Source organism: Castanea sativa, chromosome 7 (genome assembly GCF_040712315.1).
Source record: "Castanea sativa cultivar Marrone di Chiusa Pesio chromosome 7, ASM4071231v1".
NCBI classification, from domain to species: Eukaryota; Viridiplantae; Streptophyta; class Magnoliopsida; order Fagales; family Fagaceae; genus Castanea; species Castanea sativa.
In genome coordinates this window covers 8,511,481-8,523,489 of record NC_134019.1, presented here as the reverse complement: position 1 = coordinate 8,523,489, position 12,009 = coordinate 8,511,481, and positions in this window count along the sequence as shown.

Below are 12,009 nucleotides of genomic sequence, written 5' to 3'. Positions count from 1 at the left end.
TTGTAACATATTTGTAATACGTTATAATATAGTGAGATATGCTTCAAAACAGAACAAAATTAAAAAATGGAAAATGTATCATTTTTATTAGAACATAAAAATGAATCTTGACGGTTTCATATGACAGCTAACATTATTTTGCATTTTTTGAAAAGTTAATGGAAATATTTATTCAAACTTTGTTTCCACTTTATCACATAAGAACTATTAAACAAAGTTATAACAATTTATATTTTCATAATCACTAAACTCATATATGAAAATCAACTATTACAAAAAAATTTCTCCCCAAAACAAACATATACTGATTTTTATTTTTCCTTTCCATACAATTTTTAAAATGTGAAAAACTAAGTAAGCTAAATGTGTAGTTGACCTTAGTCAATCAATAAATAACATAAAAGGGGTAGGGGAAAGCATACGTATTCACGCTATAATTGTTTGGATATATCCATATTTGTTTTTGTATATATTAATACTCTTGATTTCTATAATTTTCATGTAGCAACTATATTTTGTTTGATTTCTCTCAGGTCTTTAGCTTTAAGCCAACTCATAGCATATAAACCAATGATCATGAAAAAGAACCTAGCAAGATGAAGTCAAACACAATTTCTAAATTTTAACAAATAGAAGATCAAGATTATAGAGAAATTGAAATGAGAGAGAGAGAGAGAGAGAGAGAGAGAGAGAGAGAGGTACCTTTGATAGTAGATATCAAAAACAAACATGTAGTGATAATTAAAAAAATTTCCATCACAAATACTATGCTTATTGGTTTTAAGAGAGATTAAAAGAGAACATATATAAATATAAAAATTATGCAGGGGAAGGGGAAAAGGTATACACAAGACATAAGTGTTGAGGGAGTGGAAGGTAAGGGAAGAGGGAGAGACTTTGTATGTTTTGGTAATTGAAAAATGTATTAAAATGTATTTATAACTAGTAAATAATTGCATAGTTAATGTGATGATATATATATATATATATATATATATATATATATATATATATATATATATATATATATATATATATATTTGTGTGTGTGTGTGTGTGTGTTCTTTAAAATTATATAAAAAAAATAAAAATAAAAAAACTCATCAAATCTAATGTGGTAACATAATAATATGTCTGAATAAAGGAATTTTGGGCTACCATATAAGTTAATGAAAATTTGAGACTTTCCTTCATAAATGAGAATTTTATGGTTTTTTTTTTTTTCAATTAGATAGAAGAAATATATAGCTAGGTGACAACTTTTTCCCCCAATTATACCAGGAGGGAAATTGAATGTAAAAATTAATTATTTTAACTCTTGCCTTTTAGGTCACTTCCACCCCCCTCCCCTAAAAAAAAAAAAAACTTTTTAGTTACTAAAAAAAAATAATATATATATATATATATATATATATATATGGCTCTTAGGAATAATTTAAGAGGAAAATTATACCCACTTTAGGGGGAAAATGGATTACGTATCTAAAAGAGCTAATAGAGAATATTTAAGTACATATTATATAAGAATTTTCATAATAGTGGAATTTTTATAGTCTACATTTAAGAATTTTTTTTTTTTAAGCACAAAAGAAATTCCTAGTTGATTTCCCGTTGTATTTATCTAAATATTATTTCTATCATATTTATGTATAATTAAGGAGTATGATGGATTGAAGTGCAATATATCATAGCCAAATTGCGCTCAGAATAAGATATAAGAAATAAGTTTAGGTTTTTTTTTTCCTCTAAAAAATTAGATAAGTTTAATTAAGCTAACTAAGGTAATATGATTTAATTCATGTTAGACCGTACAAAATCATTCTATTTGTTTATATATATTGGTTAGCATGATTGAATTAAGTTGTAGGATTTCTTAAGAATGAGATCACACTGAGGTATTTGCTTCAAAATAGAGAATTTTTTAATTCCAAAGTAATGAACATTAGTATTACCATGGAAAAAATAAATTAGTACTGCATACATGTCCACAGTCATAAAATGGATGCAATAGTTAAACATTGTAAGCGTCCAAAAGTTATTTCCTTAAAAATTTTAAATTGTAATTTTTTTTTTTGAGAAAATAAATGGTAAGAATTCGAGATTAGATTTTTTTTATATAAAAGAAAAACTTTAGTATGTTTGACTTACGATAATGTAATTTACATCATAATTTGTCAAAACATATATGTAAATAACCGTATAAAGCTAAATTATAATCCCAAATACAAAGAAAAAGAGGAACACCATACGGTCCATACCTATCAATCATAATATTTTGTTCCCTCTTCCAAGTTATCCTAAGAACTAAAAAGTTAGAAATTAGCATAGATTTAGACAAGATTAAAAGAACATTAGCAAGAATTTATGTAGTATTTGATTTAAAAATTACAAAGCCATTTAGAAAATAAAATAAACAAATGGGAGGCAAATGATAATGACTAAACCAATAAAATGCATTCCAACTATTTAGACACAAACAATTTTAATGGGTAAAATGAAATTATGTAAAGAAAAACTGTAAACATGAATACAAAGAAATCGACTATCAATTGAAATAAAAAATAAAAAGGAAAAAGAAAAAGAGAAACATGGTATTTACAACCCTAGAAAAGAAAATCCAGTACAAACCTTTACATCATAATTTTTCAAAAAAGTAATGAAAATAACCATATAAAGCTAAGTTATAATCCTAAATACAAAAAAAAGAGGATCATATGGTCCATACCTATCAATCATAATATTTTGTTTCCTCTTTCAAGTTATTCTAAGAAGTTAAAAATTAGCATAAATTTAGATGAGATTAAAAGAAAATTAGCAAGAATTTATGTAGTATTTAATTAAAAAAATTACAAAGCCATTCAGAAAATAAAATAAACAAATGGGAGAAAAATGGTCATGTACTAAAACAAAAACAAAAAATGTGTTCCAATTCTTTAGATACAAAAAAATTTAATGGGTAAAACGACTGTGACCATGAATACAAAGAAATAGACTATCAATTGAAAATTGAAGAAGGGAAAAAAGAAACATGGTATTTACAACCCCGGAATAGAAAATTCAATACAAACTACAAACCATAAAAATTTGCAACTAAAAAGCAAAGAAGTTGAAGGGAAGAAAAAGAAAAACTGATCTCAAATAGACTTTCCAAATTCTAGTTGTAATTTGGTGAATTATGGGGTGGAAAGAAAGCAATACAAACTACAAACCATAAAAATTGCAGCAGAAAAGCAAAGAAGTTCAAGAAGAGAAAAAGAAAAAGAAAAATTGACCTCAAATAGACTTTCCAATTCTAGTTGTAATTTGATGACTTCAAATAGACTTTCAAAATCTATATATAAAAAACTAAATCAATGGGTTTTAAATCCAAGGGGAGGCAATTGAATGTTTTGATGGGGAGAAAAGCCATTTTTTTGATAAGGAGACGATAAGTCAGAGAGAGAAGGATTGATTGCCCGAAGTGAAAGCAATTTGGATTAATCAATGGGAAAGTCATTAATAGTATAAACTTTAGCCGTTTGTTTGATGGGAAGATTATGAGTTGATAGAGAGTCCGTTTGGATAGAACTTATTGCTGAAAACTAAAAACTGAAAACTGAAAACACTGTAGTAAAATAATTTTTTAATGTGTAAAAAAACACTGTTCACTCTTTTTTTACTGTTTATATGCCTTGGTGCACTGTTCATGTCCCATGAACAGTGCACCAAGCGCTGGTCTTTAAAAAAAAAAAAAAAACGCAGACGCATAAAGGAAAACGGGGATCCAAACGGGCAAAGAGAGAAAATTAGTTTGATTAAAGAGAATGTGTGAAGTGGAAACCCAAAAAAAAAACTTTGTGACATAGCAATGATGTGACTCAACTAGAGTGTAGCAACAATATTATTATTATTGCTTTTAGATATATATATATATATATATATATATATATATATATATATATATATAGATTATTGCTCACCAAAATTTTTTAGATATATATAGATTATTGCTGAATTATTATTATTATTATTATTTTCCCAAATTAGAAATCGTTAGTTAGTCCAGCCAGGTGGTTTAAGTTTCTCATAAAGCAAACCTTATTAAATAAGTTGCCCATGCAATGCATGGATAATTTTGTGATATTTTATATAAGACAGTTTTAGATAATGTTGTATATATATTATAAAGAAAAAAATAAACTAAATGAAAGTAAAGAAACATATACATTTTGATATATTAAAAATTAGTTTAAAAATTTCACTGAATATTTGTAACCTTCTTAAGGGAAGTTTTTTTTTTTTTTTTTTTAAATCATGAAACTAAAAATAAATGCAAAAAAGTAATAGGACCATGAAAGTATACCCAACTCTCTAACCATCTTTCACTCATCAATAGCGCGACATTAAAACATAATGTTGCAAGTGTATATGCATGCGTCTTATGGATCAAATCCACCTCCATATGCTGTCAATAAAAACAAACGATGGCTTTACAATAGTTGTCTTTAAGTAGATTTCCAAGTATGAAAAGCAATCACGTTTTTCCTTTTTTGGTCTTTATATAAAAAAAAATAAATAAATAAATAAAAATAGTAATCTTTGAATCAGATTCTTTCTTGTAAAATCTGCAATCTACGTGCGTATATTGAAATAATTTGAGCTTAAATAAATCTCCACTTGGCTTGTGAATGAGTCACTCCTCTTGAATTTACATTGGGCTTTAAATATTAGAATAGCAGAAGATAAAGAAATTGGACTTTATCACATAGACTTAGAGTGACCAAGTCAGGAATACAAATCTTTTGTACACTTTTTGAGTCAAAATCTGTGTCTCAAACTCTCTGTACCATTCTATGCTCCACGAACATGTGTCCATTAATTCCCAAATGCACGCTTCTGATTTCACTTACCAAAAAGAGCTTAAAAAAAAAAAAAAACTCACGTTATCCAATAAGCCATCACCGGTCACACCATCAACTCCAGCAACATCACTACTAAAAGACAACCACCACCAACTTCACTGGCAGATCCTGGTTTGGCACGCCAGTTTCGTCTTTAGACAGGATGTGCTCCTTGGTGGCATTGATGGCAAGAAGAAGAGGAGCAAATCAGAGGTGGTGGTGGTGGTGTTCTAAGAGCAAGGCTAATCCGACTGAGATGGGGATGGGACTAGTGTTGATGACCAGAAAACGAAGAGGCCGAGGTGGTGGCAGTGGGGGGAAACCTGTTGTACCTTTGTGAGAACAAGGCAGAGTGAGCAGCGATGGGTTCATGGGGGTTTCAGACCAACTTTGATCCACATGAACCTGGAGGCGGAGCCATGGCTATGACAGCCTCTGATGGCGTTGGCAAACTCATATCAATTGCGTGTTTGTTTTTTTTGGTAAGTGAAATAAGAAGCATGACTTTAGGAATTGGTGGGCACGTGGCACATTTGAATTCTTGGAGCATAGAGTGGTAGAATTTGAGACAAAAGATTTAGACTCACACTTTTTGTGTTTCGTCTTATGTTCTGTTAATCACAATTTATGATATATTTGATTACATTCCATTTTAAACTTTGATTTTATTATAAGAAAAGTCAAACATATACATAGCAGTGATTGGTGAAGTATAAAGTGGAATTTAAATAGTGGTGCAAAAGATTTGTATTCCTAAGTCAGTAGAATAAAACTATACCACCACACACCATTAACGTGATGGTCACTTCACAAGTATAAGTGTTTATGGTGTGTGGAGAGCAAAATCCGAAGTTCAAGTCTCTAAGAATGAGTTTTATACACATATACACTTAAATTATGTTAGAATATAATTCTATATATCTAAAAAAAAGATAAAACTATAAATGAATTGAAGATTGTAAATATAATTCACTGTCAAAAAGATTGAAGCCATTACTATCATTGATTGGAATGAAACGAAAAACTTGAAGCCATTATTATTGTAGATTGGTGATAGGGATAAATCCCAAAGCAGACGGATCCAATTAACGAAGTCAGACATAAGCGACGGTGTCGTCAAAAGAGACAGTCTGGTTGGTCTAATAGTCAAAGAACTAGTAGACGAACTCATAACCTAGACGGAAAGGCAAAAAGACGGATGGACTCTTTAGAATGGACGAATCCAAGGGAAAAGGACAATTGAAAGCCACATGGTGCTTATGTGGCCTAAGTGGTCTTAAGGAGCCTAATATGGAAATGAATTGCGTTCTATGCCCAACCATAGTCAGAGGAATCCTTACAAGGAAAGAACCTTATAAAATACGAGCATTAATGAGGATCTTCTTTACAAGGAAATACCTTCTCCATCAAGAAACGAAGATCAGTTATACATTACTATAAAAACCTCAAAGCCCTCACAAATCAAAGTACGCATAATAAACATCCTGGCTCTGGCACTCTAGAGTAATAAAAAATTATCTTTTCTAACGTAACATTCGGAGGATCTTTGGTTGGTACCACACTGATACTCTCAGCAAGGTTTTCTCTGTGTTTGTGTTTCGCAAGTTTCATCAAGGGCACGTGAGGACCATTTGACTCACTGATGATTTTCAGCATCATCAATTAGTGCCATCTGTGAGAAAATTGTGATAGAAGCCATACTGTCACTTCCTAAACAAAGAGTTGTATGGTACTCACATGCTCGATGGCAATCAACAACAATCAAGAAAGTGAATTACACACCGCTGTCCTCGAAAGACAGTTGCAGACTTTAGCTGCAACTGTGGAACGCTTTACTAAGCAATACCAAGACCTGGAAGAACAACTGCGCCAAAGGGACGTTGGACCCTATAATTAGGAAGAGAAACAAGAGGGTGACAGTTTCCAGCACACCATTGATAAGCAGAATAAAGAGGGACCAGAAGGCAGCAACGTCTTAGCAGACCTGAACAACAAGACACCAGTCGACCATCTATCACATATATAGCACCGCCACACATGGTCGCGGAGATGCAGATGATGAAGGAGATGGACTTCATGATGAATTCCCTCAAGGGACAGGTGTCGAATGACCTTGACGATCTGGTCCACTGAATAAATTCGCCCTTCACAGCACCCGTCACTTCCTTCCCCTTCCCCACAAAGTTTCAGATGCCGCAAATAGAACCCTATGACAGGTCTAAGGATCCTTTGGATCAGTTGGAATCATTCAAAACCCTCATGCACTTACAAGGAGTCCCAAACAAGATCATATGCCAAGCATTCCCAACTACGCTGAAAGGTCCCGCAAGGGTATGTTTAGCAAATTGACACTTAACACCATCAGCACTTTCAAAGAGCTAAGTGCACAGTTTACATCACACTTCATCGAGGGGCATAGGTACAAAAAGTCAACTACGTGCTTAATGAGCATCAAGTAACGAGAGACAAGATGCTAAGGTCCTACATAACACAGTTCAACAAAGAAGCCTCTTCGATAGATGAAGTTGATGACAAGATACTTGTTGCTGCTTTCACCAATGGCTTGTAGAAAGGGGAGTTTTTGTTCTCCTTATATAAAAATGACCCAAAGACCATATCAGACATACTTTACCGAGCCACTAAGTACATGAACGCAGAAGATGCACTACTGGCTCGAAAGAAAAGGGATAGGCATGAAGGTACGCGGCAAGAGAGAGGACGGAAGACTACTAGAACCAGAGACTAACGGGAGGATAGACGCTCCAAGCCACCCACTGAAAGGTTCTCAAATTTCACCCGGTTAACTGCCTTAATTGATCAAGTCCTAATGCAGATCAAGGACGATATGACCTTGACGTGGCCAAGTAAGTTAAAGGGAGATCCCAACAAAAGGTCCAAAGACAAGTATTGTCGTTTTCATCGTAATTATAGCCATGACACATTTGAATGTTACGATCTAAAGTAGCAGATCGAGGCCCTCATCAAACAAGGAAAGCTACAGCAATTCGTTAACAAATATTGAACAAATAACGACCCACCACAAGAGCAGCAAGCTAGTAGGAGGATTGGCTAGCGCCCTAAGCTGCCTTTAGGGCACATTAGGAGGATAGTGGGAGGCACCACAATAGCTAGCTCAACCAAGAAGGCACAAAAAACCTCTCTCAAGATGGTTCCAAATGTCCAGCTGATGGGATTTGTCCCAAAGATGGCGCAGGTGGACAACCCCATAATTTGATTTTCAGAGGAAGATTCCCGACGTCTCCACCACCCTTACGATGATGGTCTCATAGTTAGAATACGGAAAGGAGACTACAATACACATCGAGTCCTAGTCGATAATGGAAGCTCGGCTGATATCCTGTACTGCCAAGCATTCCAGCAAATGAGAATCAAGAAAGAATGACTCATATTGACCAATGCACCACTCGTTGGGTTCAAAGGTATAAAGGTGTACCCCATCGGGGTAATTACACTACTTGTAACAGTTATGGATTACCCTCAACAGATCACCAAGGATGTGACTTCCCTTGTCATTGACTGTTCATCTGCTTACAATGTCATAATAGGCCGGCCTACACTCAATTCGTGGAAGGCCGTAACTTCAACCTATCACCTGATGATTAAGTTCCCCACTGAGTACATGGTGGGATATGTACGAAGAGACCAAGCGGTAGCACATGAGTGCTATATAGCGATGTTGGAGATGGACGACCATTTACAGGCCCTAAACATAGAAGAGCAACGAACGGTTGCAGAGCCTATTGGAGAGTTGGAAGAGATAATCCTTGATGACTCCAGGCCTGAACGGACAACCAGGATCAACACCCTCGCCAATTCACCCGTTCGCCAAGTGCTCACAACCTTCGTAAGAAAGAACCAGGACATCTTTGCCTAAAGCCACGAAGACATGCCCAGGATCGAGCTATCAATCATGGTTTACAAGTTGAATGTATCGCCCTATTTTCCACTAGTCCGCCGAAAGAAGAGGGTGTTAGCCCAAGAAAGAGACAAAGCTATAGCAAAAGAAGTCCGTAAGTTACAAAATGTTAAATTCATAAGAGAGGTATACTACCTCGACTGGCTAGCCAATGTAGTGATGGTCAAAAAGGCTAGTGAAAAATAGAGGATGTGTGTAGATTTCACAGACTAAAATAAGGCATGTCCTAAAGATAGCTACTCACTCCCATGGATTGACGTCCTAATGGATTCAACAATAAGGCACCAGTTATTAAGCTTCATGGATGCTTTCTTTGGTTACAACCAAATCAAGCTGGATGAGGCCGACCAGGACAAAACTTCATTCATTACTAGCCAAGGCCTCTTATGTTACAAAGTAATGTCATTTGGTCTCAAGAACGCAAGAGTAACGTATCAGAGGCTCATGAACAAGATGTTTGCATATCAAATTGGAAGGAATGTCCAAGTCTACGTGGACGATATGCTAGTAAAAAGCCAAAAGGAAGATCATCATTTGGGAGACCTCAAGGAGACTTTTGATACACTCTGTTCTTATAACATGAAGCTCAATCCAAGAAAATGTGCATTTAGGGTAACGGCTGGAAAATTCCTAGGATTCATGGTATCTCAAAGGGGCATTGAAGTCAACCCAGACAAGATCTGGGTCATAGTAGAGATGGCACCACTAAGAACGTGAATGAAGTACAAAGCCTCAAAGGGCAAAGTAGCAGCGCTGAACAAGTTTGTATCAAGAGCAACGGATAAATGCCTACCTTTTTTTCGCACACTAAGGAAGTCTTTCGAATGGACGGTTGAATGCCAACAAGCGTTTGAGGACCTGAAACCATACCTCTCTTCCCCACCGTTGCTAAGTCCTTCCAGACCAGGAGAAGAATTGTTCCTTTACCTAGTCGTCTTCCCAACCGCGGTCAGTGCTGCCCTGGTCAGACAAGAGTAAAGAGTACAGATGCATGTGTACTACACTAGCCAAGCACTCTGAGGTGAAGAGGAAAGATACCCCCGATGGAGAAGCTGGCATTCGCCCTAGTTACCGCAACTTGCAAACTTAAGCCCTATTTCCAAGCCCATACGATGATTGTCTTGACAAACAGACACTGCAATGGGCAATTAAGTTGAGTGAATTCGATATACAATATTGCCCGCGCACTGCAACGAAGGGACAAGTGGTTGCTGACTTTATCATAGAATTCACCAATAGAGAAGGCCAGGAGGCAGAGGAGCGTCCTCAATGGAGTATCCATACGGATGAATCGTCTAACAGGAAAGCTGGCGATGCAGGAATAGTGATCCACTCTTCAGAAGGGGATGAGATTGAGTGCATGGTTCACCTTGACTTCCCTACAACCAAAAATGAGGTGAAATATGAAGCCTTAGTGGGACTTGACCTCGCCAAAGCATCAAGGGTCACCAGTGTGATTATTTACTGTGATTCTCAAGTAGTCACAAGCTAGATGAACGGTGATTATGAGTGCAAAGGCGAACGAATGAAGTACCTGGAACAAGTAAGAAAATGGGTAGGAGATGACCTTTAGGCCAAATTCGTTCAAATTCCAAGAGAAGAGAACGAGCAAGCAGATCGTCTTGCTAAGGTTGCATCAACAAGACACGTGCTTGTCTCCAGCAATGTGCTCTCTTTTGTTTAGCTTTCGCCCATAATAGATGACATGGTTATGTAGGAAATAGGGTCAGACGACAACTGGACCACACCGATCATTTCGTATTTGAGAGACGGTGCACTACCAGACGGTAAAGAGGCCGCAAGGAAGTTAAAGGTCCAGGCAGCACGATTCGTCCTGGTAAAAGGCATCCTATATAAAAGAGGATTCTCAAGACTATACTTAAGATGTCTAACCACCGAGGAAGTAGATTATGTCAGGAGGGAAGTTCACGAAGGAATCTACGAGAACCATTCAAGATCACAATCGTTAGTACATAAGCTGATTCGAGCAGGATACTATTAATCTATCATGCAGAAGGATGCCCAAGCTTATGTCAAAGCCTACGACAAGTATCAAAGGTTCGGCAACATCATTAGACAGCCAACAGAAGAGCTCACTCATATGACGGCTTCGTGACCTTTTGCTCAGTGGGGGCTGGACATCATGGGCTCGTTCCTAGCGGCAATAAGACAGCTTAAGTTCCTAGTGGTTGGTATAGATTACTTTATCAAATGGGTGGAAGCTAAAGCACTAACCACCATCACAGAGAAAAACGTACGAAGTTTTGTCTAGAGAAACATCATCTGCAGGTACAGAATCTCTAGAGTCTTGGTCTCGGACAACGAGAAGCAGTTCGATAATAAATCACTTAGGGATTTTTGCTCACAATTGGGAATCAAGAATCATTACTCCTCGCCTACCCACTCTCAGGACAAAGAAAAAGTTGAGGTCAAGAACCGATCCTTGCTCAAAATCATCAAGACTCAGCCTGATGGGGCAAAGGGTATATGACCAGACGAGCTGCCAAGTGTACTATAGGCATACAGGACAACAGCAAAAACACCTACGGGGGAAGCGCCTTTCCGATTAGCATACGGGAGCGAGGCTATTATCCCTACTGAGATCGAGCTCACAAGCTTCAAAGTAGAGAATCATGATGAAAGAAGGAATGACGAAGCTATGTTCCTACAGGTGGACCTATTAGACGAAGTCAGAGCAACGGCCAAACAAAGGCTAGCACGATACCAGGACCTCATGGCCAAGCACTACAATTCCATAGTCAAACACAGGGACTTTAAGGTTGAAGATCTTGTCCTGAGAAAGGTGACGAGCGCCATAAGAGATCCCTCCCAAGGAAATCTAGGACCCAATTGGGAAGGACCCTACAGAATCACTTCGTGGCAGAGGAAAGACACTTACCACCTGGAGACACTCAACTGTCAAAAATTGCATCACCCATGGAACACGGAGCACCTAAAGAAGTATTACCAATAGATGATGGCATACAAGCCACCACTCCTCATTTCCAGTTTACTTCTCCTTAGTTATTTTTCTTAGCACTTTTAGCCCAAAGGGAAGTTTTTATTTTTTTTCAAAATAGTTTATGGCTTATGCACTTATTTACCATAATAAGAGGAGTTATTCAGACATATTGTGCGCATATATATATATATATATATATATATATATATATATATATATATATATATATA